The 26460-nt window shown below is 42.1% G+C and overlaps 1 protein-coding gene and 9 non-coding genes across 14 annotated transcripts in view; all 10 read left to right on the top strand.

The window, feature by feature from the left end:
* The first annotated feature begins 3440 nt into the window (after window positions 1-3440).
* The window catches only part of wnt5b (wingless-type MMTV integration site family, member 5b), an 88007-nt gene continuing 64987 nt past the window's right edge, over window positions 3441-26460 (top strand). For 2 of the 5 annotated variants that reach the window (XM_086202152.1, XM_086202150.1), the window contains exons 1-3: window positions 3441-3764; window positions 4413-4474; window positions 12354-13038. The gene's annotated coding sequence lies outside the window, so the exon portion shown is untranslated. Of the gene's footprint in view, window positions 3765-4114; window positions 4189-4412; window positions 4475-12353; window positions 13039-26460 lie in introns of those variants that run through there. The other 3 variants (XM_086202151.1, XM_086202153.1, XM_086202154.1) reach the window with 3 other exon arrangements.
* On the top strand, window positions 7060-7170 carry trnal-caa (transfer RNA leucine (anticodon CAA)). Its single transcript has 2 exons — window positions 7060-7097; window positions 7125-7170. It is a non-coding gene; the product is annotated as a tRNA-Leu (tRNA).
* trnal-caa (transfer RNA leucine (anticodon CAA)) lies at window positions 7885-7995 on the top strand. The gene is made up of 2 exons: window positions 7885-7922; window positions 7950-7995. It is a non-coding gene; the product is annotated as a tRNA-Leu (tRNA).
* On the top strand, window positions 8237-8347 carry trnal-caa (transfer RNA leucine (anticodon CAA)). Its single transcript has 2 exons — window positions 8237-8274; window positions 8302-8347. It is a non-coding gene; the product is annotated as a tRNA-Leu (tRNA).
* On the top strand, window positions 8656-8766 carry trnal-caa (transfer RNA leucine (anticodon CAA)). The gene is made up of 2 exons: window positions 8656-8693; window positions 8721-8766. It is a non-coding gene; the product is annotated as a tRNA-Leu (tRNA).
* On the top strand, window positions 9012-9122 carry trnal-caa (transfer RNA leucine (anticodon CAA)). Its single transcript has 2 exons — window positions 9012-9049; window positions 9077-9122. It is a non-coding gene; the product is annotated as a tRNA-Leu (tRNA).
* On the top strand, window positions 9365-9475 carry trnal-caa (transfer RNA leucine (anticodon CAA)). The gene is made up of 2 exons: window positions 9365-9402; window positions 9430-9475. It is a non-coding gene; the product is annotated as a tRNA-Leu (tRNA).
* On the top strand, window positions 9784-9894 carry trnal-caa (transfer RNA leucine (anticodon CAA)). Its single transcript has 2 exons — window positions 9784-9821; window positions 9849-9894. It is a non-coding gene; the product is annotated as a tRNA-Leu (tRNA).
* Window positions 10140-10250, top strand: trnal-caa (transfer RNA leucine (anticodon CAA)). The gene is made up of 2 exons: window positions 10140-10177; window positions 10205-10250. It is a non-coding gene; the product is annotated as a tRNA-Leu (tRNA).
* trnal-caa (transfer RNA leucine (anticodon CAA)) lies at window positions 10559-10669 on the top strand. The gene is made up of 2 exons: window positions 10559-10596; window positions 10624-10669. It is a non-coding gene; the product is annotated as a tRNA-Leu (tRNA).

Consider the following 26460-nt stretch of genomic DNA (forward strand, 5'->3'; position numbering starts at 1 on the left):
GATCCCTCACCCAGGACGGACAGACGTGCAGTAGATGTTGCTACAAACAAGAAAACAGTTTACAATGCAGAATGTGGGAAACATGGAAATGTTAACAGTTGAAGAAGGAAGCTTCTGGAAGGGGAGGCAGGGAGAGCAAGCCAGCTTGATGGGGGACTGGATGGCAGACTGGTTCATGGAAGGGGAGCGCAGGCCGGTGTGACAGTAGGGAATAAGGGGGGGGGGGGGCGATGCAGGCGGCGGTTGGGGCTCTGGTGGATCTGTGGAAACACAGAGAGACTGCGAGACACCAAGGCCAAACTACAAAGTGCAACAAGTAATGGTAATGACAGTTCCAAAAATGTGCGGGGAGGAGAGGAGGAGAGAGGGGGAGAGGAGAGGAGAGGAGAGGAGGAGAGAGGGGGAGAGGAGAGGAGAGGAGAGGAGAGGAGGGAAGGGCTCCACATGTAACCTGATGTGTCCCCCAGCAGTCTAAGCCTATAGCAGCATAGCTATCAATGGTTCAGAGCTACCTGAACCAGTCCTAACTGAAGGCTCTGTCATAAAGGAAGGTCTTAAGCCTGGACTTAAACGTAGTTAAAGTGTCTGCCTCTCTGACCCATGGAGCGAGCTGGTTCCACAGTAGAGGAGCCCAGTAACTAAAGGCTCTACGTCCCAGTCTGTTTTTATTGATACAGGGAATCACTAAAAGACCTGCATTCTGGGAGTGGAGTGCTCTGGTGGGACAGTAGGGACTAATGAGCTCTTTCAAATAGGATGGGGCTTTATCATTGAGAGCCTTATAAGTGAGCAGAAGGATTTTGAAGTCGATTCTAGATCCTGCAGGAAGCCAGTGGAGCGAAGCTGAAGTGGGAGAGATGTGTTCTCTCTTCTTAACTCCCGTCAAAACCCTCGCTGCAGCGTTCTGGACCAGCTGGAGACTCTTTAGAGAGTATTTAGGACATCCTGACAAGGGAGAGTTGCAGTAGTCCAGCCGAGAAGTGATAAATGCATGCACCAGTTTCTCAGCATCACTCTGGGAAAGGATATTCCTAATCTTAGCGATACTTCGCAGATGGAAGAAGGCGGTCCTGGTCACATGCTTTATGTGGGAGCTGAAGGACAGGTCCTGGTCAAAAATGACCCCAAGGTTCCTTGCAGTTGTACTCGGGGTCAAGGTGATGCCATCTAGAGTAGTGATCTGATTCAAGAGTGTGTCCCTGAGCTGTTTAGGTCCAAACACGATGACCTCAGTTTTATCTGAATTTAGCATTAAGAAGTTAGAAGACATCCAGGATTTAATGTCTTTCAGGCAGTCTTGCAGATTAGTAAACTGGCTTGTGTCGTCTGGCTCCATCGACAAGTAAAGTTGCGTGTCGTCCGCATAACAGTGGAAGTTGATCGAGTGCTTCCGTATTATGTCACCTAATGGGAGTATGTAAAGAGTGAAGAGAATCGGTCCTAAAACTGAACCCTGTGGTACACCATATGTAACTCTGCTGTACTCTGAATAGTCATTATTAACATGAACAAACTGAAACCTGTCAGATAAGTAGGACTTAAACCATTTTAGGGCAGTTCCTTTAATCCCAATGTCATGGTCTAGTCTCTGTAGCAGGATGCTGTGGTCGATGGTGTCAAATGCAGCACTGAGGTCCAAAAGGACAAGCACAGAGACAAGACCTCTGTCTGAAGCTATAAGAAGATCATTAGAGACTCTGACCAGGGAGCATCTATTATATCTTTGATTTTTCCACCAGTCTCCCAGCTGCACTCCATCACTACTGCCCCTTCAGCGCTAGCCAAACATACATACCGTCACCTTTTTAAAATAATTGCCTAGGTCATTTTTTCAAGTTTTCAGAAAACCCCCCAAAAACTGGAGACAAAACATCATAAGGAGTTGATTTGAGCTAAAAAATATATATAAACAAATTGTCAAAAAATGACTTAGGCAATTATTTGAAGAAGGTGACGTTATGTGGAATGCAACTCTACAGGTACATTAAAGAGGGGATGTCGATTAAAAAAAATTAAAACTCAATATAATGCGAAATACAAAGAACTTTTAACTGGTGGTGATAAGCTTAATGAGCATTTGGTGAGTTTTTATGGGGAGTTTTTGAATGTAAGGGATGTAACCACAGAGCTGGAACAGTAAATGATGTGACTGCAGAGAACAGGAATACACTCAGTAATGAGGATGCTGCCGCTCTGTATCACAAACTACATAAATCACAAGAAAGTACTGAAAGCGTGATCAAGCATGATACGTCCATCTCATTTTGCAGGAGCATCATCGATAGGAGAAATATGATCGATAACACTCGTGTATGTATGGCAGGACTCCAGTCCAACCCCTCATATCAAGTATATATACATCAAGTATATATATATATATATATATATATATATATAACTATATAAAACAAGGACAAATGATCCTGAGTTAAAACATCTTTCTTTTCCTGACCTTTCCTTTCCTTCTCTCTCTATCTCGTCCTTTCACATGCAGACTAAACTCCTTGTCTCTTATCTTGTCACCAGTGGTTTATTTTTTTTATCCTCCCACAGAAATGACATTGTTCCACACCCCAGTCTTCCTATCTGGACCTTTGGAGAGGCCTCATCCTGTTCCAGCTCTGTACCACACACCCACCCACACACACACACACACACCCGCGCACTCCAGCCTCAAATGTAATCTCAAAATAAACCATACGTTGTACGCAATTTGGTAATCTTAACTGTGAAAGAGTAAAATGTTTGTGTTTATGTTTACGGCACTCTGATGAGGTTTGTAAAAAAAAGTGGACCGAAACATTTGAGACCGCGATCAAAAGTTTTGTTTAACAGCAAGTAAGATTAATCGCGGATTAAAAATGTAGTCATGCGAATCTAAAAGGTTTACTTAAGTCCCACACTCATGACTCAGTTCAACTGCAAAAACAACTGAACTTTTGGATTGGCAAAGAAAACCTTTGGATTTTCATGCCTAGATTTAAATTCAAATGTATTTTACCAGCAATACCAGTTGTAGGATTTTATTTGAAAGCACAAAAGTAATTCCACACAGGGATGGAAAGATGACGAACTGAATTACTGTGTGGGAAGTGCCACACAATCGTATGTGCACTTCCTCTTGAATCTTGCACATGGCAGCAACTCGGTGTAATGAACTGTGAGGCTCATTCAACTAGAAAACCTGGGATAAAAGACCCCCCCCCCCCAACATAACCTTGATCCTAACCTGACCTTTGACTCCCCATGCTGAGAATATTTTCCAAGCATGGATCATAACAACATCAGGCTGGTAGGACTCCACTTTTAGGTCACTAAATATCTAGAACACACGGAGAACCAAGTCATCGATCGTCTGTAAATGTAGTATGTATTACATCTGTTCAGTACTTGGGTTTATGTGGAGGACGGATTCTGCTTTCTCCATCTACTGTCCTAATAAAAGCCAGTGGAGGGAGACAGAAGGAATGGACAGAACGAGGGAGATGGAAGAAAAGAAACGCATGTGTGACCGGCAGATTTATGTGATGGAAGAAGAGATAGATAGGAACGAGTGGAGACGCAACCCGCTGAGTCCCAGACGTTTTATCATCTCTTCAATAACTCAGAATTTCTTTTGACTGCAGAATGAGTGTAGGACCAAGCAGTAATGTTACACATATTCAAATAGGAATTAAAGGATACAGTACATTTTGGCTTTTTGATCCGTCACAACTGAAAATAAAAATGGTCCCAATTCTACTCTTCACACCATTGTTAAGCAAGTAAGTAGTGGGTTCAATGTGATTAAGAGTGTGAAAAAGTACAATATATTGGTATATTAATTTTTGTGCTTGCTGCTCAGTGGAATTTGAGAGCTGGTCATGGAGAGAAGGATCAAATCATATTTCTTTTTCAGCTATAACTAATTTGTGAGTTTATTAGTTGATTAATGTAAATTTTATTTGCAGCAAATTTGATAACCAATACAACAAGCATTGGTTATGGACTGTTGCTAACCAAGGTTAACCCTTTGGGCTATATGGAGGTATGGCTCTACCATTTAGATTCATTGGTTCATTTATATTTGAGAGAAAGGAATCTAATTTGGCTAAAATGCCAAGTAAAGCTTTCTGTATTCATTTTAACTAGATATTCTGAATGTGCTAGCTGGTTATGCTAGCTCCATGATCGTGGTAGCACAGCTCCGTAAGTACTAGAGTTTATTTTTAGGTCAAATCAAAGTGTTTGTGGATTAATGAGCCTATAGCTCGATAGAGAATACGTGGGTTATACTGTATAATGTACTTAAGTGTTTTTAATTTGCTGTTTTGAGGCAGTTCTGCTGTTGTTTTGTTGCTGTAACTGTTGTTAGCTGTCATTAGCTATTAGCTTTAAGCTAACTGTAGATGGCTGGCTGTTTCTGCTTTCAGGAGTCACAAAGAAGTAATACAGGAGTGAAAACAACATCATTGAGAACTCCAGAGACCTATTTGTAAGTACTTGAAATGCATTATACACTTTTTGGTTTATTAGTATTTATATAGTCTCATGCTGATTTCTTGGAGACCTACCCTAACCACGACTTGCCTAACCTTAACCACAGATCCAAAAATCCACATTTTTCAACTCTGTTTTTGTCTAAACTTGCACACACTGTCACCAATTAACTGGTCTTGAGTCTGGTTTGTGTCCCTGAAGTAGTTTAATTCTTACACACTCACGCACACACACACACACACACACACACACACACACACACACACACATATATGGATCATTCACACCTCGGTTTGCAGAGTCTTGATAAGATCCTACTGATACTGATAATTTCCTGCACAAAAAAGACGGATGTTCTTGAGATAGATGTGCATGCTTGTGTCTATTCAACAGTACGTAGAGCCTGGCCTGTTTCCATCTATATAGTAAACTCTATATGGTATATATACTGTGGACGGCTTGAGACACAGGAAGAACTGGGAGGATAAATAAAAAGTGAGTGACTGCAGGGGAAAGGGAGGGCTTGCTTTGGCTTGGAGACGATGTGGTTTCAATCATCACACATCACATCACACATGACAGAGAAGAAAAAGAAGCAGAGAAGGAGAAACAGAGCGAGGAGAGGGAGGGCTTCGACCAAAACAAACAGCAGCTCGGATTAAAAGACACATTCAAGCTGAATGATAGTACTACAGTTTGATGGGATAAATGTGTTTCTTGTTGGTTTTGGATATTTATTTTTTCGCAGATATTTTGCATTACGGGTTCTAATAGATGGATTGTAAAGGGACTATCCTGACATGAAAGGGGGACGGAGGAGGTGAATGGAAGAGACAGAAAGGAGGCAGGGAGCTGGAGGAAAAAAACTTCTGCGAGGAAATAAAAACAATGTGAGAGGAGAGGAGCTTCTAAAATAAGCTGTTAGCCACTGACAGTCCAAACATCCACCGGCCACTGATGACATTTTCTTCTCCTTTTTTTTTTTCCCTCCATCAACTGGCCACATTTCTCCCAAGCTGCCATGTCCTGACAGGACAGAGAGGGAGGGACGGACAGATTAGGGCTCACGTTCAACCACGTGATCAAAACGTCCGCACTGTTATGCCACCGGAGTTGGCAGGAAATACAGGATGACGTGACTTTGATGAAGTGAAGGTCTCAGTGGTCAGGACAGCAGAGGGACAGGAGGTCTCAATGGGTGACTGTTTCCTGAGTAAATGGACCTCTGAGATCTAAATGGAGGCATGCCTTCAAATCCCACTCCTGACAGTACTGTATGCTTGTATGGAGAAACTGTATTGTAGTGCGGTAGGCCAGACCACTAAACTGAGAACAATCATGACCAAGATTAGAGTGTACCCAGACCAGGACAAGACCGAGACTTTGGCTCGCACGATTGGACTGTAAACTTGCAATTTCCATTAAACAGGATTGGTCAATTTGAAATAAGAGTGGATTACCCAACCATACTTTGAGAGGTCAAGACCCAGACCAAGGCAGAGTGAGACAATATTAAGACCAAGACCAAGGCATGGCCAGATCAACTTAAGCTAAAGACCCAAGCAGGGCAAGACAAAGCCAAGACCAAGACTTTGAGAGGTCAAAACCAAGACCAAGCAGGGCAAGACAAAGCCAAGACCAAGACTTTGAGAGGACAAAACCAAGTCCAATGCAGGGTGAGACAATAACAAGACTAAGGCAGGGCAGGACTAAACCAAGACCAAGACGAAAGAAGGGTGGGACCAAACTAGACCAAGACTAAGGCAGGGCAGGACTAAACTAAGACCAAGACTAAAGAAGGGTGGGATCAAACCAAGACTAAGACGAAAGCAGGGCAGGACCAAGCCAAGACCAGATCTAGGAGACGGTCTCAGTAAGGGCTCCACCGCAGAATTTACAGTGTTTTTTTGTGTTTCAGAGTTTGTTTGTATATGAAATGTTTATTGTTGGTGTAACCAAACTTAATTCGATTTAGCTGACATCTTCATCATAGCTTATTCTCCTACAGCTGAGGTTGGTGAAGGGGGGTGGCAGGGGTGAAGGGAAAGCAGCCATGCGCATTCTAGTTGTTTTCAAAAGTAATTAGTCAGGTTATTGGTAGCATTTCAAGCCAGATGTTTTTATATCCTATCAAACGGTGTACAGGCAATTTAGCCATATAGCTAGAGTTGTGGTCTTGACTGGTCGAGACATTAAATCTCGAGTCTACTCGGTCCAAAATTTATTTTGTCTGTCAGGATGGTCGAACGGTCTTCGTTGTGTGACTCAAGCTCTCAATAATCTTATCACCTAAGGGATTTCTGGTTTCCAGAGGGAGGAGGGGTTTCAAAATCCCACTTGTGACAAACCTTTAATTTCAATTACTGTATTACAATTGATTTCCATGTAGTTTGAATAGAGCACAGTTGATTGAAAACTTGCCAGTAAAACCAACAAAGTTATGATTACGATTTCAAAAAGATAGATCCTTTTGATAAGATTAGCACATTTAACCATGCGGGAAAGGTCTGAGCACAAATCAAGCGTATTAATTTATTAACTCCTGTTTGTCAAGTGCATCAGGTTTTGCTTCTCGCAGTTGTCAGGATGGCCGAGTGGTCTAAGGCGCCAGACTCAAGGAAGCAGTCCTTACTCTATGAAGGGATTTCTGGTCTCCGAATGGAGGCGTGGGTTCAAATCCCGCTCCTGACAACCATTATGAAGACGCTTAAAATGAACCAAAGTAACTGTCATTGTGTTAACACAATGTGGATGTAACAAAAGAAAAGTCCAACATTCCATGAAATATATTTGCATACATCAATCATGATACACAAAACCGTAAATCACCACATGAAAATCTTTAAATCATAAAACTCTAACCATGAATCCATGTGTAGCTCTTGACATGACGCCGAGTGGTCTAGGCGAGCAAAGTAGTAATAGTAAACTGAGGAAGCTGAGACTGAGTGGGATACCATACTCTTAGGCTGCTTCATTTACGCCAGTGTCAGGATGGCCGAGGCGTGGGTTCAAATCCCACTCCTGACATTCAAGGTTTTTCAACTCCTTATCCCAGTGCCACCTCAAGGGTACGTTCAAATCCCACTCCTGACATTCAAGGTTTTTCAACTCCTTATCCCAGTGCCACCTCAAGGGTACGTTCAAATCCCACTGCTGACGTGTAAATTAGCTGCAGTTCCTCCTTGAGCGGAAAACTTTTTTGTCTTTTTTACACAACACTCAGCAGCTATGTTGAAATACTGACTTGTTAGCGACATTTGGAGCCTACTGCCATCGAGAAATTGAAAAGGAAAAACCTCCCAAAAATGAAGTCAACAGCAACTTGCTTAGTAATGTTTAACAAAGGAGCTTTCAGTGGTAATTTCGATGTGACCACCACAATGTTCGATGATGGTAGCAGTTGTCAGGATGGCCGAGTGGTCTAAGGTGCCAGACTCAAGGAATTGTTCCTTCCTCATCAAAGGGGTTTCTGGTCTCTTAATGGGGTCGTGGGTTCAAATCCCACTCCTGACATACCAGTTAAACTTACTCAACTCTATGCGAATCATAACAGTCCTTCTCACTTTTTTGGAAGCCAAATGTGGCAGCTGTGTTGGAGTTCAACATTGGTAGCAACATTTGAAATCTATTCCTGGTTTAATATGGCAACAGAATAAACTTGGGAAAAATTGTAAGGCCCCAAAACAGTTTGAATGACACACAAAACCGTTTTGTGTACAGATCTGTAACTTGTCAAGGTCAGCTTGTGTTAGTTGTCAGGATGGCCGAGCGGTCTAAGGCGCCAGACTCAAGGGTTCTTTCCTTCCTCACCAAAGGGACTTCTGGTCTCCCCATGGAGGCGTGGGTTCAAATCCCACTCCTGACATTCAAGGTTTTTCAACTCCTTATCCCAGTGCTACCTCAAGGGTACGTTCAAATCCCACTGCTGATGTGTAAATTAGCTGCAGTTCCTCCTTGAGCGGAAAACTGTTTTGTCTTTTCACTCAACACTCAGCAGCTATGTTGAAATACTGACTTGTTAGCGACGTTTGGAGCCTACTGCCATCGAGAAATTGAAAAGGAAAAACCTCCCGAAAATGAAGTCAACAGCAACTTGCTTAGTAATGTTAAACAAAGGAGCTTTCAGTGGTAATTTAGATGTGACCACCCCAATGTCCACTGATGCTGGCAGTTGTCAGGATGGCCGAGTGGTCTAAGGCGCCAGACTCAAGGAATTGTTCCTTCCTCATCAGAGGGGTTTCTGGTCTTTGAATGGAGGCGTGGGTTCAAATCCCACTTCTGACATACCAGTTAAACTTGATTTGCAACTTTATGAGAATCAAATCAGTCCTTCTCTGTTTTTTGGAAGCCAAATGTGGCAGCTGCGTTGGAATTCAACATTGGTAGCAACATTTTAAATCTATTCCTGGTTTAATATGGCAACAGAATAAACTTAAGAAGTATTGTAAGGCCCCAAAACAGTTCGGATGACACACAAAACCGTTATGTAAACAGATCTGTAACTTGTCAAAGTTTAGTGTGTGTTAATTGTCAGGATGGCCGAGCGGTCTAAGGCGCCAGACTCAAGGGTTCCTTCCTTCCTCACGAAAGGGACTTCTGGTCTCCCCATGGAGGCGTGGGTTCAAATCCCACTTCTGACATACCAGTTAAACTTGCTCAACTTTATGAGAATCAAATCAGTCCTTCTCACTTTTTTGGAAGCCAAATGTGGCAGCTGCGTTGGAATTCAACTTTGGTAGCAACATTTGAAATCTATTCCTGGTTTAATATGGCAACAGAATAAACTTAAGAAAAATTGTAAGGCCCCAAAACAGTTTGAATGACACACAAAACCGTTATGTAAACAGATCTGTAACTTGTCAAAGTTTAGTATGTGTTAATTGTCAGGATGGCCGAGCGGTCTAAGGCGCCAGACTCAAGGGTTCCTTCCTTCCTCACCAAAGGGACTTCTGGTCTCCACATGGAGGCGTGGGTTCAAATCCCACTCCTGACATTCAAGGTTTTTCAACTCCTTATCCCAGTGCTACCTCAAGGGTACGTTCAAATCCCACTGCTGATGTGTAAATTAGCTGCAGTTCCTCCTTGAGCGGAAAACTGTTTTGTCTTTTCACTCAACACTCAGCAGCTATGTTGAAATACTGACTTGTTAGCGACGTTTGGAGCCTACTGCCATCGAGAAATTGAAAAGGAAAAACCTCCCAAAAATGAAGTCAACAGCAACTTGCTTAGTAATGTTAAACAAAGGAGCTTTCAGTGGTAATTTAGATGTGACCACCCCAATGTCCACTGATGCTGGCAGTTGTCAGGATGGCCGAGTGGTCTAAGGCGCCAGACTCAAGGAATTGTTCCTTCCTCATCAAAGGGGTTTCTGGTCTCTGAATGGAGGCGTGGGTTCAAATCCCACTTCTGACATACCAGTTAAACTTGAGTTGCAACTTTATGAGAATCAAATCAGTCCTTCTCTGTTTTTTGGAAGCCAAATGTGGCAGCTGCGTTGGAATTCAACATTGGTAGCAACATTTGAAATCTATTCCTGGTTTAATATGGCAACAGAATAAACTTAAGAAGAATTGTAAGGCCCCAAAATAGTTCGAATGACACACAAAACCGTTATGTAAACAGATCTGTAACTTGTCAAAGTTTAGTATGTGCTGGTTGTCAGGATGGCCGAGCGGTCTAAGGCGCCAGACTCAAGGGTTCTTTCCTTCCTCACCAAAGGGACTTCTGGTCTCCCCATGGAGGCGTGGGTTCAAATCCCACTCCTGACATTCAAGGTTTTTCAACTCCTTATCCCAGTGCCACCTCAAGGGTACGTTCAAATCCCACTGCTGACGTGTAAATTAGCTGCAGTTTCTCCTTGAGTGGAAAACTGTTTTGTCTTTTCACACAACACTCAGCAGCTATGTTGAAATACTGACTTGTTAGCGACGTTTGGAGCCTACTGCCATCGAGAAATTGAAAAGGAAAAACCTCCCAAAAATGAAGTCAACAGCAACTTGCTTAGTAATGTTTAACAAAGGAGCTTTCAGTGGTAATTTAGATGTGAGCACCACAATGTTCGATGATGGTAGCAGTTGTCAGGATGGCCGAGTGGGCTAAGGCGCCAGACTCAAGGAATTGTTCCTTCCTCATCAAAGGGGTTTCTGGTCTCTGAATGGAGGCGTGAGTTCAAATCCCACTCCTGACAAACTTTTAAGCTGCTGTCACAAAACCAAAGACAGAACTGCTCCAAAAGCAGAATTGTGCAAGCTTTCTAAGAGCTTTATCTTCACAACCACTGTACTGAGGTTTAAAATTGCGGCATAGAAGCAAACCTGCGTGACTGTGGTAGAGGACAGATCCCAAAATTTCATGAAAAGGCCTTCACCAACGGGACATGGAAGAAAAATCCCCTTGTTGCTGCAAAAGATTTAAGGGATGACCAGATGAAGGCTGGGTCAGTCAGGTCAGTGCCAACCATAAGAAGATCACTTCCAAGGATTTCATGATCAGACTCTATGACCAACGCCTCTCTTTACTAAAAAGTACAAGAAGGATTCACTGGAATATACTAGAGGGAATTTGGAAAGACCCTTGGAGTTTTAGAAATATGACAAAATAACACAGGAACTATTAGGCCAAATGGATCAACATTTGGTGGTAAAATAACAAAAAACAAAAAAACTCAAGGAGAATGACCAGAAGCAAACTCTTCTCACGGTCAAGCGCGGTAGATCAGTGATGATGTGCACGGATGTTTTTCTGCTGCAGGAACTGGCATCATGAATTCACAGAAATACCACGTCATTTTAGGAGAAAAGTGAAGCTTTCTGCGGTGAACTTGAACCTTGATGATAATTGAACTCTCCAGGAAGAAAATGATCCCGTGCACACTTCCAAGTCAACCAAAAACGTGGTTGAGGATTCAGTCCTGGAATGTCCTGGAGAGGTCTTTCCGATTTAAATCCCGTAGAAAGTCTTTGGTGGGATTTGAAGGGCACAGCACAGAAGCAGGAAAAGAATTGGCAAAGGATTCCTTCTGTCTCCTAAAACACTGAGAACTAGCAGGTGAACAACTTGCGAAGGTTCCCACTTAGACAGCCAGCCTCTGCAGCTGAATTACGTATTTTTAGTTGGCAAAATGACGTTCCTCCAAGCACCCAGGTTGTATCGTATAAATGTTCCTAGTGAAATGCTTTGTTGCTGTTCACCATTAAGTGTCGTGGTTCTCAACCTGGAGTCGGAAACCTCACCTTGGGGTCATGAGATCCTTTCTGGTGGTCACCAAATAAAGAAAAGAAACAAATTAAATATCATTTTTTAAGGTGGAAAATATTTTATAGCACCTCTAACAGTGATATAATTTGTCTTGGCATTGATTTTATTGAATGTGTGGGTGTGAAATTGTGCCTGCATTTGAAAACTGTAAAAACTAAACTACAAAATGAAAGTCTGTAAATCTAGACAGCTGTACTGTCTGCATGATCCTCGCTAATCTGAGCATGCATTTCTTTCCACGATTGTTATTTTCGACCTAAAGTGCATATTTGTTGAGCTTGGCTGTGCTTTTATTCAAATAAATCTGAAACGCCAAAGCCAAAATGGAATTGATAATTCTGCCTTGGTGTTGTGACACATCGGGACTTTCTCATCATGCTTTTCAAGTGTAAAACTTAAAATTTGATTTTCTGTTAAAAAATTGGACTTCTGCACTTTTCACTGAGGAACGAGTTCACTATGGACTCAAGTTATTCCTCCATCCGTGCTGCTCTTAATTATCGAGACACACCTTTTCGCCTCTTTCTGTCTTAAACTCTCTCTCTCTCTCTCTCTCTCTCTCTCTCTCTCTCTCTCTCTCTCTCTCTCTCCCCCCCCTTTTTTTCTATGGGCAGGCCGGCAGTTTCCACATCACACCAGAGGAGAACCGTCTGACTGCATGAAAACAAAAGAGAAGAACTTCAAGGCTCTCTCTCTCTTTTGCTTTTATCTCTGTCTCACCCGTGTTTCTCTGCGCGTAAAACTTGGCTGGAGAGCTTTTTGGAAGGCGTCCCTCCTCCTCCTCCTCTTCCTCCTCCTCCTCTCTCTCTCTCTCTCTCTCTCTCTCTCTCTCTCTCTCGTTAGAAAGTGTTCGGAAAGTTGTGATGGCCTTGAAGAAATCTCACTTTATTCTCGCCACCTGTTGCTGAGGACACAGCGCGTACACACGAGCACAACAAGGAGCTTGTGCCGCCGATATTTTAGAGCGCATGACGGTACTTTATGGTGGACTGACAGGTCCGCAGGTCGAGAGGCTTTTTATGAATTCGCAAAAGTCAACTTTTTTTTAGACTTGGAATAGAACTTTCTTCTCCGCTACAGTGAAACTAAGGACATTTATTTTGTCAGAAGAAGTGGAAGAAGTACAGCAGTGAGAGATTCGCCGCCGCCGCCGGCTGCTGCTGCTGCTGGGACGCATCTGGAGGGTTTCCTCTCCTAGATCAGCCATCTGTCTGAAGAGAAGCAGAGAAGAAGAAAGTTGAGGACTTCGGAGGAACTTTTCTTGCACAGCTGAGCAACAACTGGAGTCAAACAGACCAGGTAAAACACATAAGTTTGACGAGAAAAGTATGAAAACAGCTTTAAAACTCTTGAATAAATACAACAGGAAGGCAAGAAGCCACACCAAACATGGTGTTTTATCTAACATATTCTATATTTCACAGTAATTGGTTGAAAATTTAAACTCAGGATTGGTTGAACGCACTTTGCTGTTGTGATATAGTTTGAAGAACATTGAGCAGGTTAAACGGTCATGTGTAGAAGCTGGTTCGATTCCAGCAATGGACTTTGCTCCACAATGTTTCCGTTGTCACAGTCTACTTACAGAATGAGCTTATTTCACGATGTTGGCTCTCGTATGACAGTGGTGAAACGCAGTGTGTGTGTGTGTGTGTATGGTCTGCCAGCTACATCGGCCTAAATGAAGGCTGCCCTCTCACTTTGCGGTATAGACCAGAACTATTTTTGGTCGAAATGTTGCACAAATGTTTCTCTCAGTATAGAGAAGCTGCTCTGCCTTCATCAGAGGCTCTAAATGGCATCTAACTGGAACACGTCTTAGTGCAACGCTCTATTTTAACCTGATGATTCTGGAGGGTTTAAGATTAATGAAAGAAAAAGTAAGGTGAAAGCTCTAAATATGTGAGTAAAGTTTGCAGGAGGTGGCAGCTTCAGGTCAAGGGTCAGCAAAGTGAACCCAAAAATTGATAACATGGAAGCAAACTGCATCAAAGTGTTGATATTAGGTTCAGAATGTGATCTTAAATGTACGAATTTAAACTCAGAAGCCTGGAAGTCAGACTCCACAGACGTATCCCACAAAGATTTCATCATGTCTTCATAAAGGTGTGTGTCATGGCGTTCAAGCCCTCGCACCACTTAAATTGTCAAAGGAATTAATACATAAGTTCAGGATTGTGTTAGAGCAAAAGTTTTTACGAGGACGGAACTGTTCCACACACATTTAGGCCAAAATCAGTTTTGGCTTTATCATAAAAACCTTAATGATGCAGGGCTCTTGAGACTGATCAATATTCCTCTGGAAAACTGAACCCAGCCACATCATAACAAAGAAAACATTTCATTTTTTCCCAGTTTTAGCAATAAAAAAGAGTAAACATTAAATATAAACCTCAGAACATGCAAGAATGCATAATAAAACTCTTTAATACTCTCATCCTGAAGGCCAGACAGCAGAGGAAAGCACATTTCACAGTATGTCATCACTTTCAAAAACAGTCTATCCGATTCATTTTCAACCACCAGAAGAGGAGCCGAGGGTAAGCGGGGGTCGTTTCTGCCGGCGACGTCTCCGGTGTACACTTTTGCGTTTTCATGGATTTTAACTGAAATTCTCGTGAGTGACAGGCGGCCTGATAAACCCTGTGAGAGGAGATGAAGGGTGTGTGCGTGCGCGCGCGTGTGTGTGTGTGTGCGCGTGTGTGTGTGTGTGCACGAGGAGGGCAGCTATAGATATGTTAGATGTGCAGATAGAGGTGGTGAAAAGTGTTCTTGTCAACAGGTTTGCCATTAGAGGGAAGTAATCTCTCTTCCTTCCTCTCTTACTTCTGGTCTTTCTCTTCTCAGAATTTCATTCATGACATTTTTTCTACTCTGTGTTGTGTTTTTAAACAATTTTACTCACCTTTATTTTTCTTTGCTTATCTATCACTCCTATGAAATGTTTTTTTTTTCCTGAATGTGTCCACATGCATTAGAATTTCTTTGTTTGCATTCATGCATCTTCCCATCGGCTCGTCTGTCCTCCAAACTGGTGAGAAGGAACTTTTCTATCAACATGAAGTGCAACTGGAGTGTCTCGTCCCAGGAGGCTCGGTAATTAGGGAAGGAGGAGAGGGGATGTGTGTGTGTGTGTCCGATTCCACGCTAGACATTTGAGAAGATGTGGTGTCTGCAAGTCACAATGAATACTCGAAATCATTCAAGAGCGTATTGTGTGTCTCTGTCCCATGTATGAAGACACAATGGATGTTCATGGATTGAACAAAGTGACTATTCAGTTCAAGTTTAAGGAGTTTCACCAGACTGAAGTGACAAATCAGCATCAAAATGAAACATATGTGCATCTGAGTGTGTGTGAATGTGTGTATCTTTGTCTTTTTGAGCTGAAGGAGTGGGGGGCTGGGGGCTTTTACACTGTGTGTGTGTGTGTGTGTGTGTGTGTGTGTGTGTGTGTGTGTGTGTGCGTGTGTGTGCGTGCGTGCGTGTGTGTGTGTGTCAGAGAGAAAGAGAGAGAGAGAGACATGCATGTTTTTTAGACTAGTGGGGGTACTAATGACTAACGTGGCCTCACACACACACACACACACACACACACACACACTCAGACGTGGAGGATGTGAAGAGGATGGCCTCTCTAGCTGAAGAGCCAGTATTTTAAACGCTGGTCTCTGATTGGTTAACTAGAATCCTGGGAAGAATTCCCAGGATACTATATGACAGCGGTGGGATTAACCCCTCCATTGCTGGTGTTTGTTCTTTACATTAATTTAGTGTGTAGGATGATGACACTGAGTGCTCAGTTGTGACATTTATCAACTGACCATTTCATACAGTCACATTAAGTGATGGTCTTTTCTTGGACCCTTGTAGACTTCATTTGATTTTTGCATTCATACATATTTGGCAATTAAGAACCACCTGAATTCTTCAAATCATCTCATGTTGCGCAATCAGTGCAGTTAAAGTCTGGTTCAGGTTAGACTTCAAAACATTTGGTTGAGCTCTTGAAGTGACACGAGCAAAAAAAATCTATATTTATCTGTCTATCTATCCATCTATATCTATGTGTCTATCTATCCATCTATATCTATGTATCTATCTATCCATCTATATCTATGTATCTATCTATCCATCTATATCTATGTATCTATCTATCCATCTATATCTATGTATCTATCTATCCATCTATATCTATCTATCTATCTATCCATCTATATCTATCTATCTATCTATATCTATCTATCTATCTATATCATCTACCTATCTATCTATATCTATCTATCTATCCATCTATATCTATCTATCCATCTATATCTATCTATCTATATCTATCTATCTATCTATCTATCTGTCTATCTATCTATCTATCTATCTATCTATATCTATCTATCTATCTATCTATCTATCTATCTATCTATCTATCTATATATACATACACACATGTATACATGGATACACACATATGTATATATACACGTATATACATAGAAACCATCAAGGGCTCTGTAGTAAACTAGACTCAAGCGGAACTTGGACAACACTTGTTCTTCCTAGTCTGGTGTTTGCTGGTGCCAACCACCACCCCACCCTGGCTCTGTGTAACAACAGTAACAGCTGGCTGTTGTGTGTTGACCCACAGGAATCTGTGTTTCCACCACATGAAGGGAAATTTTGATTTAGACTGGAATTGTTTTTGCAGTGCTGCCACATAATTCTAACACATTTCACACATGCTACCACAACACAATGAGGCGTTAAGACGTCCTGCCCATTTCGCAGGTTTTCAGTCAGAGCGGATTACAATCTGCACGTTTAGAATGTTTATCACAGAAGTTGCGGTTTTGAGAAGTAGAAGTTAAGGTGCTGACCAACACCTTTTGAAATATTTTTGGCTTAATAATTCAACTTATCACGTTAGCATGCTGGTGTTTTAAAATTAGCAAGGTGTTCTTGAGCTACTTGCAATGATAATGTAAAATCAAAAGGAGCAGTTGGTACTCAAGCTTGCTCAGTGTGTGTGTGTGTGTGTGTGTGTGTGTGTGTGTGCGCGCGCGTGCGTGCGTGCGTGCGTGTGTGCGTGTGTGTGTGTGTGTGTATGGACAAGCCTTTCACTCAAAATGTGACTGAGTTATTTTTTCGCATGTCTGTGCTTTCTGCATCCTCTGAGCTTTGCAGGTGTGTGTGAGTGTCTGTGTTTGTGTGTCTGAGTGTGTCTCTGTCTTTCTGGGCTGGTGGTTCCGGGCTATGCAGTGATGTCATTGGGGTGGCAGGGTGGGGTAACATGGGGTTAGAGTTTGGCAGCCCTCAAAATGAGTCTGACCAGTAAGTATGTGTGTCCCTGTTTGTGTGTGTGTTTGTGTGTGTGTCAGCATGTCAGTGTAGATCTGGTCAGTGGTGTTGGTCACCAGCTGTCTGCTAGCAGTGTCCGGCACTAATAGTAGATGTGGTTTATTGGACACTTTATAGAGTCTGAAACTGTTTATATAAATCTGGCTGGCTAGTACAAGGGGGACAGTTGAAGACCACAAGCCACACAGCATCAGACCAGAGAGGCTGGAATTACAACGTCCGAGCTAACCTCCTCTGACCGCTGACTTCATTTACATGAGGTCCAGTCAGTTTGTATCAGAGTAACATTCTACTTGAACTTCAGTTCATCGGGTTCATGAAGCCAAAACGAATGCAAGAACCTGTAAAGTAGGTTTTACTTGAAACTCTCTTAGAGAGGATAAGGATCATAAGCCAGTCTTGTAAATATGTATGGAATATAAAAGTAAAAAGTACATGAGATTCGCTCATGTATTGAGAAAAGTAGGGCACTGATTCCAACATATTTTTCAAAAACAAATTCAAGCGCTTTCCAGGTTTGTTTTTTGTTTTTTTGTTAAAAAAAAAGCTTTACTGGCATCTTTGTTGTGATAAATTCCCAACAGTGTGCTCTTTCTCACACTTACTTTAAGTATTTTTTCCAAAAAAAATCCGATAAAGCCTAACAGTGACACTACACTAAACTATTTACATGAAATTCCAAGGATTTTCAAGGATTTTAAACATCTGTATGAACCCTACAGGATAGAGGAATATATGCTTTTTTAATGAACTTATTTTAGATGTTGAAATTTTATTTTGAAAAGTATACCCCATTCATAATAAACCGAAAACAGTTACTATTAAAACAAAATTAGGGTACAAAACCAATGCAACATCAATGCTGCTGTATTTCAACTAAATGCGCTGTGGTTCTTTTACGATCATTTCCGTAGAAGTTGCAACATGATTGAAGGACGGGCTGGATGTGGAACATTTACACATTCTGAGATTGTAATTTAATGTGAGAAGAACTGGCTGTCTTCTGGCTCTACAGTGTATCATTATATGAGGAATAAGGGAAGAGCAGCCCACATAAACATCATCCATCTCCTCTTTCCCTCTCTCCTCCGACCCAGATCTAGCTGATAAAACTATCAACAGCACACCTGCACACACACACACACACACACACACACACACACACACACACACACGATCGCTCTCTCTTTCCTGTTACACAGCCACACATAGATGGACGCAAATCCAAACAGAAGGGGACAAGAATCTTATTTCACACACACTCACTTCAATAAATCTGTCTCCTTTCACTTTTAACTTTGTCTCTTTCTATCACTCTGTGTGCCACCTCTTCTCCACTCACTGTTGAGTCCCCACAGAATAGATCTTCCCCGTATTTGCACGGCGTGTGTGGTGGTGAGGTGTTTGTACCAACAGAGACGGGAGTGAGCATGAAGTAGCACGGTTCAGCTTTGGACGACCTGAAGGACATTTTAAGCTTTGACTAATATCCTGCTTTCCTGCTAATACCCATGATTCCTGTATGCATACCCAAGAGCTGCACCCACTGAAAATACATCAAGGATTATTGTTTTATTTTTTTGTCAATACATATTCTGTGACGACCCAATCTTACTCTTCTTCTGATTGGATCTCACTTCACATCACTAAACTAGGCAGCGAGCACGAGCCAATCAGAGGGACCCCTAGATGTTCATTTCCTCCTGGTTCAGACAAAATAACACCCTGTAGCATCCATGATGTTGCCAAAGTCAGGGCTGTAGAAACTAGATTGATAGAGCTAGGATTAACATTAGCGGTGTTAGCCTTGCCCCTGGAGGTGGGCCTACTGTATGTTTTTTACATTTCCATTGTGTAGCGGGCTTACAAATACATCAAAATTTAAAATCTAATACGAGTTTGGCTCTCTGTGGAGGTAGAGGGGGTATACAGCAGGAGGTTGAATATTTCAGAAGGTGCAAGAGTTTGTGAGCTTGGTCCATCACGAGAAACAACCTAAAATCAATGAATACATGCAGTAATAATGAAAAAAGGTTTATTTGAATTAAAGCATTGGCTTAGCAATAGAGGCTGAGAACTGAGTAACATTAGCCTATGCTAGGTCTTGGAGGCTAAACTGGAGGGATGGAAATTTGTTATCTCTCGTAACTGTGTATTTTAGATTGTGTACAGCTTAGTGATGATGTAAGCATGCTCAGGTCAGCATATGAAATCATGATGCTGTTTAAGTGTACGGCATCTGTTACCATAGAGATATAAGTTAATTAACATTGTGATGCTAAAGTTCTTGCTAACCCAGTAACCCCGCCACAGGCAACTGGTGTGGTCTTGTACTTCTGTGACCCATCAGAGTTTGACATGTTGTGCACTCATGAACCACTATTAATTTCCATACATCCATTTTCTACTCCTTATCCTGTTAAGGGTTGCGGGGGCCCAGCATCCCAGCAGCCTTCGGGCAAGAGGCAGGGTTCACCCTGGACAGGTCACCAGTCCATCGCAGGGCCAACACATAGAGACAGACAACCATTCACACTCACAGCCACACCTACAGTCAATTTAGAGTATCAATCAGCCTCGTCCCCTCTTGATGTCTTTGGACTGTGGGAGGAAGCTGGAGTACCAGAGAGAACCCACACAGGAACAGGGAGAACATGGAGACTCCACACAGAAAGATCCCGTGCTGGAGCCGGGGCTCGAACCCCGAACCTTCTTGCTGTGAGGCGACAGTGCTGACCACTGCACCACCGTGCCACCCACTATTAATTTGATTCAGCTAACATTTTTCCAAGGGTTGAAGGATAGTATGTCATAGAGCTTGGGGTTAAGACCCTGAAATTATCCTACCGTGCTCTACCAGCTAACCAGATGACATGAAAGTTATATTTTAGCAGTTTTAATCATGCTGGCCATCGTCATGCTGGCCATCGTCATGCTGTGCTGTGTCAACATCTGCCTTTTTATTTAGCGCTAGTATGATACCCCCAAAGTAACTGTGGTTGAAACTTTTATGTTGTCAAGGTGTTGGTAGGAAAAAGAAACCCACCGTTTTACTGTAAAGGACTTCCTACCACATGACAGTATAGACCACTGTGTTGATGAATTGTAAATCATTTTAGCCCATCATTGTCATCCAGTAAAAAAACAGCTAGGAAGAAGGTTGTGGCCTTGTAGGCATGTACACACACATACACACACACACATACATATGCAGGGGAAAAAAACAGGTGATGGTGTGTGTGTGTGTGTGTGTGTGTGTGTGTGTGTGTGTGTGTGTGTGTGTGTGTGTTAGACAGAGAGAGTGAGAGAGAGAAAGCGAGGAGAGAACAGTGAAGAAAAATCCAGATGTAGAGGGATGACGTTCTGTCAGTCAGATGAGAGGAAACGCTGCCTCCTACTGGTCACTACCTGCTACTACTACAGATCAGAGATGGAGAGAAGAGGGTCAATTTAATTGAAAGAATGAGTTTTATATCACTTTGCATTTGCGCCTCGTTCTTTTTGATCAATTTTCTATCGCGGCAGATTCTATGTGGAGAATATAAATCACGCACTTTGAAATTAAACTGCATGACATACAGAGAGTAGGATAGAAATAGAGAGATTTCAATTATTATGTAACAGTCCCTGAGCAGGAGGTATTTGTCAGTTATTCCACATGTGTAACAAAGTGTCACAGCCATCAACACCTTCTCTTTTTCTTTGTCATTTAGAATTTTGAGGTCTTCTCATTTTTTGCTTTTCTGCAATTGATTTTGCTGTTTGATTCCTCTCTTGCCTTTTCCCTTCCTGTCGTGTGTGCGTGCGTGTGTGTGTGTGTGTTTTTATTTGTGTGCATGTGTTGAGGTGAGTGGGGGTGCAATATAATGAGATTCCTAGTGCCCAGGTGCTCTTTCTAGATAATTAGAGTGTGTTTTTCTGTAACCAATCGCCAAACTGAAGCAATAGTAAATCTGCACACACACACACACACACACATGCGCGCGCGTGTGCATGCACACACACAGAAAAGAGAGAGAGGGAGAGGTATAGGGAGCATCAAATTAAATTTATTCGCTATCTTGTTACTGATTGCAAGCTAGTCCTGTATCCTCTCTAGCTCTCATTCTTTGTTTTTTTTTTGTTTTCAATCACTGTCTTTTCTTTAGTTTTCTCAGCCCTCTTTCTCTCAATCCCATTTTCTTTCGTGACCATCCTCCTTCCCTCTGTCTCATCTCAAAGAAGGATTGACAGAACAGGGAAGGAAATCACAGAGGTAGCAGACAACATTGATTTGAACACAGTTCCAAAACACATCCATCACTGATGGGCTAAAATGATTTATTACAGCGGGACGACTCTGATTCTAGCTGAGTTTTCATAGATGGGACCAGAGCCTCGGCTGCAGTTAATTACACACCAGAACCATCAAACCATCCTAATCTAGTTTTTGCGCTTTTTGATCAAATATTGCACTCAAGTACCTGTGGGGGATGTTCTAGTATTCTTTCACCTCCCTTGTCTTGAGTCCTGTTTTCTTTTTTTGTTGTTGTTGTTGTTTGTTTTTTTTTAAATTTTGGCTCAGCAACAGAAAGCGCATGGCATCTCTCTGAGCAACAAACAAGCCTTCTTTTCATAAAGCTGCTGAATATCTCTCTGGTTGAGTTTGGATCAAACTGTATTTGGCTTTCCAAATCCGTACAGAGAATCAACAACGCTCTCCAATCCCTCTGTAACTATGGCGTGGATACCTTTGAGCACGGCGCTAATCCCCTCGCTGATCCAGTGTTTTGTCTGTGGTTGTACTGGACATCTGCCTGAACTGTAAAAAACACCTCAGCGATGCTACACCTTGTGAATATTATCCCAAGCTCATGCACGTATTTCAACATTTGTCATTTCAACGCTGCTTGAATAGAGATGAGAACCACGGTTTGTTTGTTTTTTTCATTACATCCAATCAGGGATCGGTCTTATTGGCACTGGTACGGAGACGTTTTTTTAACTTCCACAGACGTTCCAAATGAAGCAGCCTTTTCTCTGATGTAAGGTTTTTTTTTTTTTAAATCTTCATTTGCTGTTTATTTTTTAAAAGCAATGACAGACTTCATTTTCAATATATTTTTGAAGTAAAAGAACCGTGTGTATCTGTTTGACCTTTATCTGTATATTGTGACAATCTTTTGGTAACACGCACACAGAATAACTCCGGTTGCATGTACCAGCTTTCAGGGAACAAATCCCCCCGTGTGCTAAATTAGAACATAATTGAGAATAACAGAAGAGAGAAAGACAGAAAAAGGCTTTCTACAACTTAATACCAGCTTTCTCTCTCGCCATATTCACTTTTATTTTCTCCAGAAGGGTTAAAGTTTGGACTTGTGTCACTGCTGTAGCGCTGGACACAGGCAGAGGGCGCTACATCACTGAAACTCACCTCTAGAATACTGGACATGAGAGAAAGAGGGAGGAGAAGACAAAAAAGAATGAGGGCACAGGGGTGAGAGATTACTGGGGCGATGGAGGGAAAGAGGAAACCTAAAGGGAGAGTGAGAACATAAACCAAATGATGGCACTTAAAGCCAACATTTTTAACTCCAGTGTGAATTTTCCTCTCTTCCTTTCTCTCTATGAAGATCTCCTTTTTTTTTTCTTTTTAGGCTTTTGCCAAATTAATGTCACAAGGCACAGTTAGCTGTCTTCCACCCTTCATCTATCTCACTGTCTCCATCTGACCGCTGCCCCCTCTCTCGCCCTCCAGCCTCCCATCATGCATGGTTGGCTCCAGACCATTTACTTCCTCTCCAGCAGGGCTGTACCATTAGTGACCAGCAGGGGAATTGTTTGCTCGGCTTGCAGCTGGGTACAGGCGTGCTGAGGCTCCCTCTCTTTCTGTGTTTGTGCCGGCTACAAGCATCAGTTTCAGTACAGTCACATACACACACACACACACACACACACACACACACACACACACACACATACACACACATACAACCACACGCAAAGAATAGCTCCTGTTGGCTCTGTAGGGGATTCAGATATCTTTTTTTGTAGGCTTAATCCTTGTTAGTTATTAATCTGACTCCACATTAATCAAGTGAAATGTCAATTATTAGACTACAATGTCAGATTCTTTTACAACTGACAGACTTTTGGACTCAAATTTATCCTTTAGTACCTGTTTTACTTGCAAAGTAACTGGTTAATATTACAGACTTTTGACTTTTGTGTGTTAAATAAAGTAATTTTAGTTGAACTTCTTGGTCCGATCATCTGAGTATTTATTTCTAATGATTGGCCGTTTAATCGATTATCAAGCTAATCCGCAACCGTTTTGATTAATGATTCAGCATTATTTTCTGTCTTCGGTGACAGTAAATAGAACGTCTTTAGATTTTAGCCTGCTAGTCTCAAGTCTTCAACAAGTCAGTCTGCACATCTGCTATTTTTTTCCGTGAGCCAATAACAGTCAGTAGATTTATCGATGGATTGAAAATATCAATAGATATGTGTGGGTTATCATTTTAAAGTCTTAGTCGCTCTACTTCTTTATTTAATATTTTATGTTTTCATCACAGCCGTGCAGTGACTCTTAATGCTTATCATGAATAGAAACAATGACAGCAACACTAAATAATTAAGCCCAGATTGATGTGAGGGTTGCAAAGAATTGTATGCACATTACTGCAGAGCCGACTAAGTCAGGAAAAACAAACCCCTTTCTCTCTCTCTCTCTCTCTCTCTCACTCGCTTGCTTGCTGTCTCTCTCTGTCTCTGTCTCTGTCTCTCTCGCGCATACACACTAACACATGCCAACAAAGTGTGACTCAACAGAAATGTGTTGTCCTCCATTGTCTCCAATTTCTCTCACAGTCACCATCTCTGTCTCCATCAACAATCCCACACCCCTCTTCTCCCCATCGCTTGCCATGCTTCTCGCTACATTTTGCCCCCCATCTGAAATCTGAACACACACACACACACACACACACACACACACACGCTCGCGCGCGCACTCCTCCAGCTCTCCCTCTCAGCCTTACCCACCCTCTGTGGGCACTGTGCCCAGAGAGAGGCAGCCTGAGCTGGGTGAGGAGCCCCAGGCAGAGTCCTGTAGCCACAACCAGCAAGCTGGAAGCCTGCAAAGAAAGAGGACAGAGAAGAGGAGTGGATGAGATATAGGAGGAGAAAAGGAGGAAATGAGGGGGTTAAGATAGAAGAGATTTGAGAGGAGAGGCAATACAGGGGAATGAGAAGTGAAGAGAGAAGAGGGGAGAAGTGATGAGATGACAGGCGAGAGGATGAAGAGATAAGAGGATGCAAGAGCAGGGGAGACAGGCAACAGAGGCAGGAGAGGGGGGTATTAGAGGGGAGTAGAAAGCGCAGGAGTAGGGGAGACAAAAGGAGATTAGAAGAATGGATAGATCAATAGATAGAGAGATACAGCGAACAAAGACGAAAGATACAGCAGAGCGAGAAAGGAGAAAGTGTGAGGCAGAAAGAAAAGAGAGAGAGAGAACTGGGCAGACAGCCAGCTCTCCCTGGAGAGAGAGAGGTCAGAGCAACGGACGCATCTCTGGAGAGAACGTGTGTGCGTGTGTGTGTGTGTGTGTGTGTGTGTGTGCGTGTGTGTTTGTGTGAAAGAGAGCTGTGAGGGATGGAGGGAGGAGGAGGGAAGAATGCAGAGGAGCAGAGCAGTGAAGCGCAGAGAGAGAGAGAGAGAGAGGGAGGAGGAGGACTTGTGTAAGATACATACTGAGTGCCTGAAATGCGACCTTGGAAATCTATATCTGTGTATTTGTGTGTGTCTGTGTGTGTGAGACTGTGTGTGTGTGGGTGTGGGTGTGTGTGTCTGCTCTCAGCCGCAAGCCCATGTACTTCTTATCTCGAGTTGCAGTACTTTTAAAAAGCAACAGCATACTACATCATTGGAATATTTATATTTTGGGGGAAAAAAGGTCCATTTTATGCAGTTTTACTAACTGCTTCTGCTTGACAAGAATCTTCATAACAGCAAGTTCATTTCTTCATTTCTTTCACGCTAAATGTCGTGGGATTACAACCTATTATTTCATGTCAAACATAAATACGGCAACACATCCCTCCGTTAAACACACAACATCGCAGTATACACGTACTTTTATTGGTTTATGTGCCACATTTCTGTTCCTATTTGCAGAGCAGATGCTATATTAATTCTGCAAGTAACTAAATCACCTGACTCGAACGTAATACCTCGATTATATGCCATATGTCCGTTACTCTTTAACCTTGATGGCAAATACAAGCTGAGAGGAGTTTTTGAAATGGATCTCAAGAAATGGCCATTGAGCAACCTGCATAAATAAAAGGAAGTTGTAACGTCTGTGTAATGGCACATTGTAAATTTAGACAATATTGCTTGTCACAAGTGTTGTCCTTCAAACCTGGAACCCCAAAACCTGTCTGCGTTTTTAATTTTTTTTTTTTTTTAAGGCCTTTTCTTTAGAAAGACAAGCAAAATTTACACCGGTCATCATTGCCAATAGCTTTAAAAACCGTCTCATTTTCAATTTTCCTGCTGATTCCTGAATAAATTGTTGACTTCCCTGAAGATACAAAACTATATCGAATCTCAAAGTTGTGATAAATCATCATTCATTTTTTCCCCCAAAGTAAACTGTTTGTGCTAACCACATCCTTTAAATAAACTTGAATTCTCATCGCAACAGAAAGCCATGATTAAATTGATTGAGAACAAGAGACACATGATTAAAAAGGTAGAAAAAGCTTCTTTTGTAATGAATAGTGAATCATATGCTACTATTTTTTTTCTAATACTGGTAACTCTTATGGGGACTTTAAAATTGCTTGTATCGATTCCATATTGTTCACCTTTTTCCACTTAGAAATAACTTATCAAAGGAAATCCTTTTTTTTTTGTTTTTGAATATAATGGAAATTGGAAAAATGGAAATTGTGTATTTGTGTGTGTGTGTGTGTGTGTGCGCGTGTGCGTACATACAGAAAGACTGCTGCTGTGGACATCTTTGTCAATAACAGTATCCAGAGGCCATAGGATTATGTGACCTTGCACGCCACATGTCCTGTTTTCAGTTCGTGGGCGAACACACACACACACACACACACACACACACACACACACACACACACACAAAGCCCCATGAAATCCTCTGACTCCTCTGAGTCTTTTATGAGGCTCTTACATTGGTCATGGCAGGTTTGGAGAAAAGGAGGAGGAAGAGGACAAAGAGGGAAGAAGAGTGAAAAGAGATGTTGATTGACTCAAAAAGAGAGGGATGAAGGCAAGAGGAAAAGAGAGAAGCTCTAATAAAATACAGCATCTTATTTATACTCAGCTTATGCACCAAATACAATGAAAAATTA

The sequence above is a fragment of the Aulostomus chinensis genome, chromosome 4, assembly GCF_037954235.1.
Source record: "Aulostomus chinensis isolate RoL2024-O1b breed Wild chromosome 4, RoL_Achi_v1.0, whole genome shotgun sequence".
Lineage (NCBI taxonomy): Eukaryota > Metazoa > Chordata > Actinopteri > Syngnathiformes > Aulostomidae > Aulostomus > Aulostomus chinensis.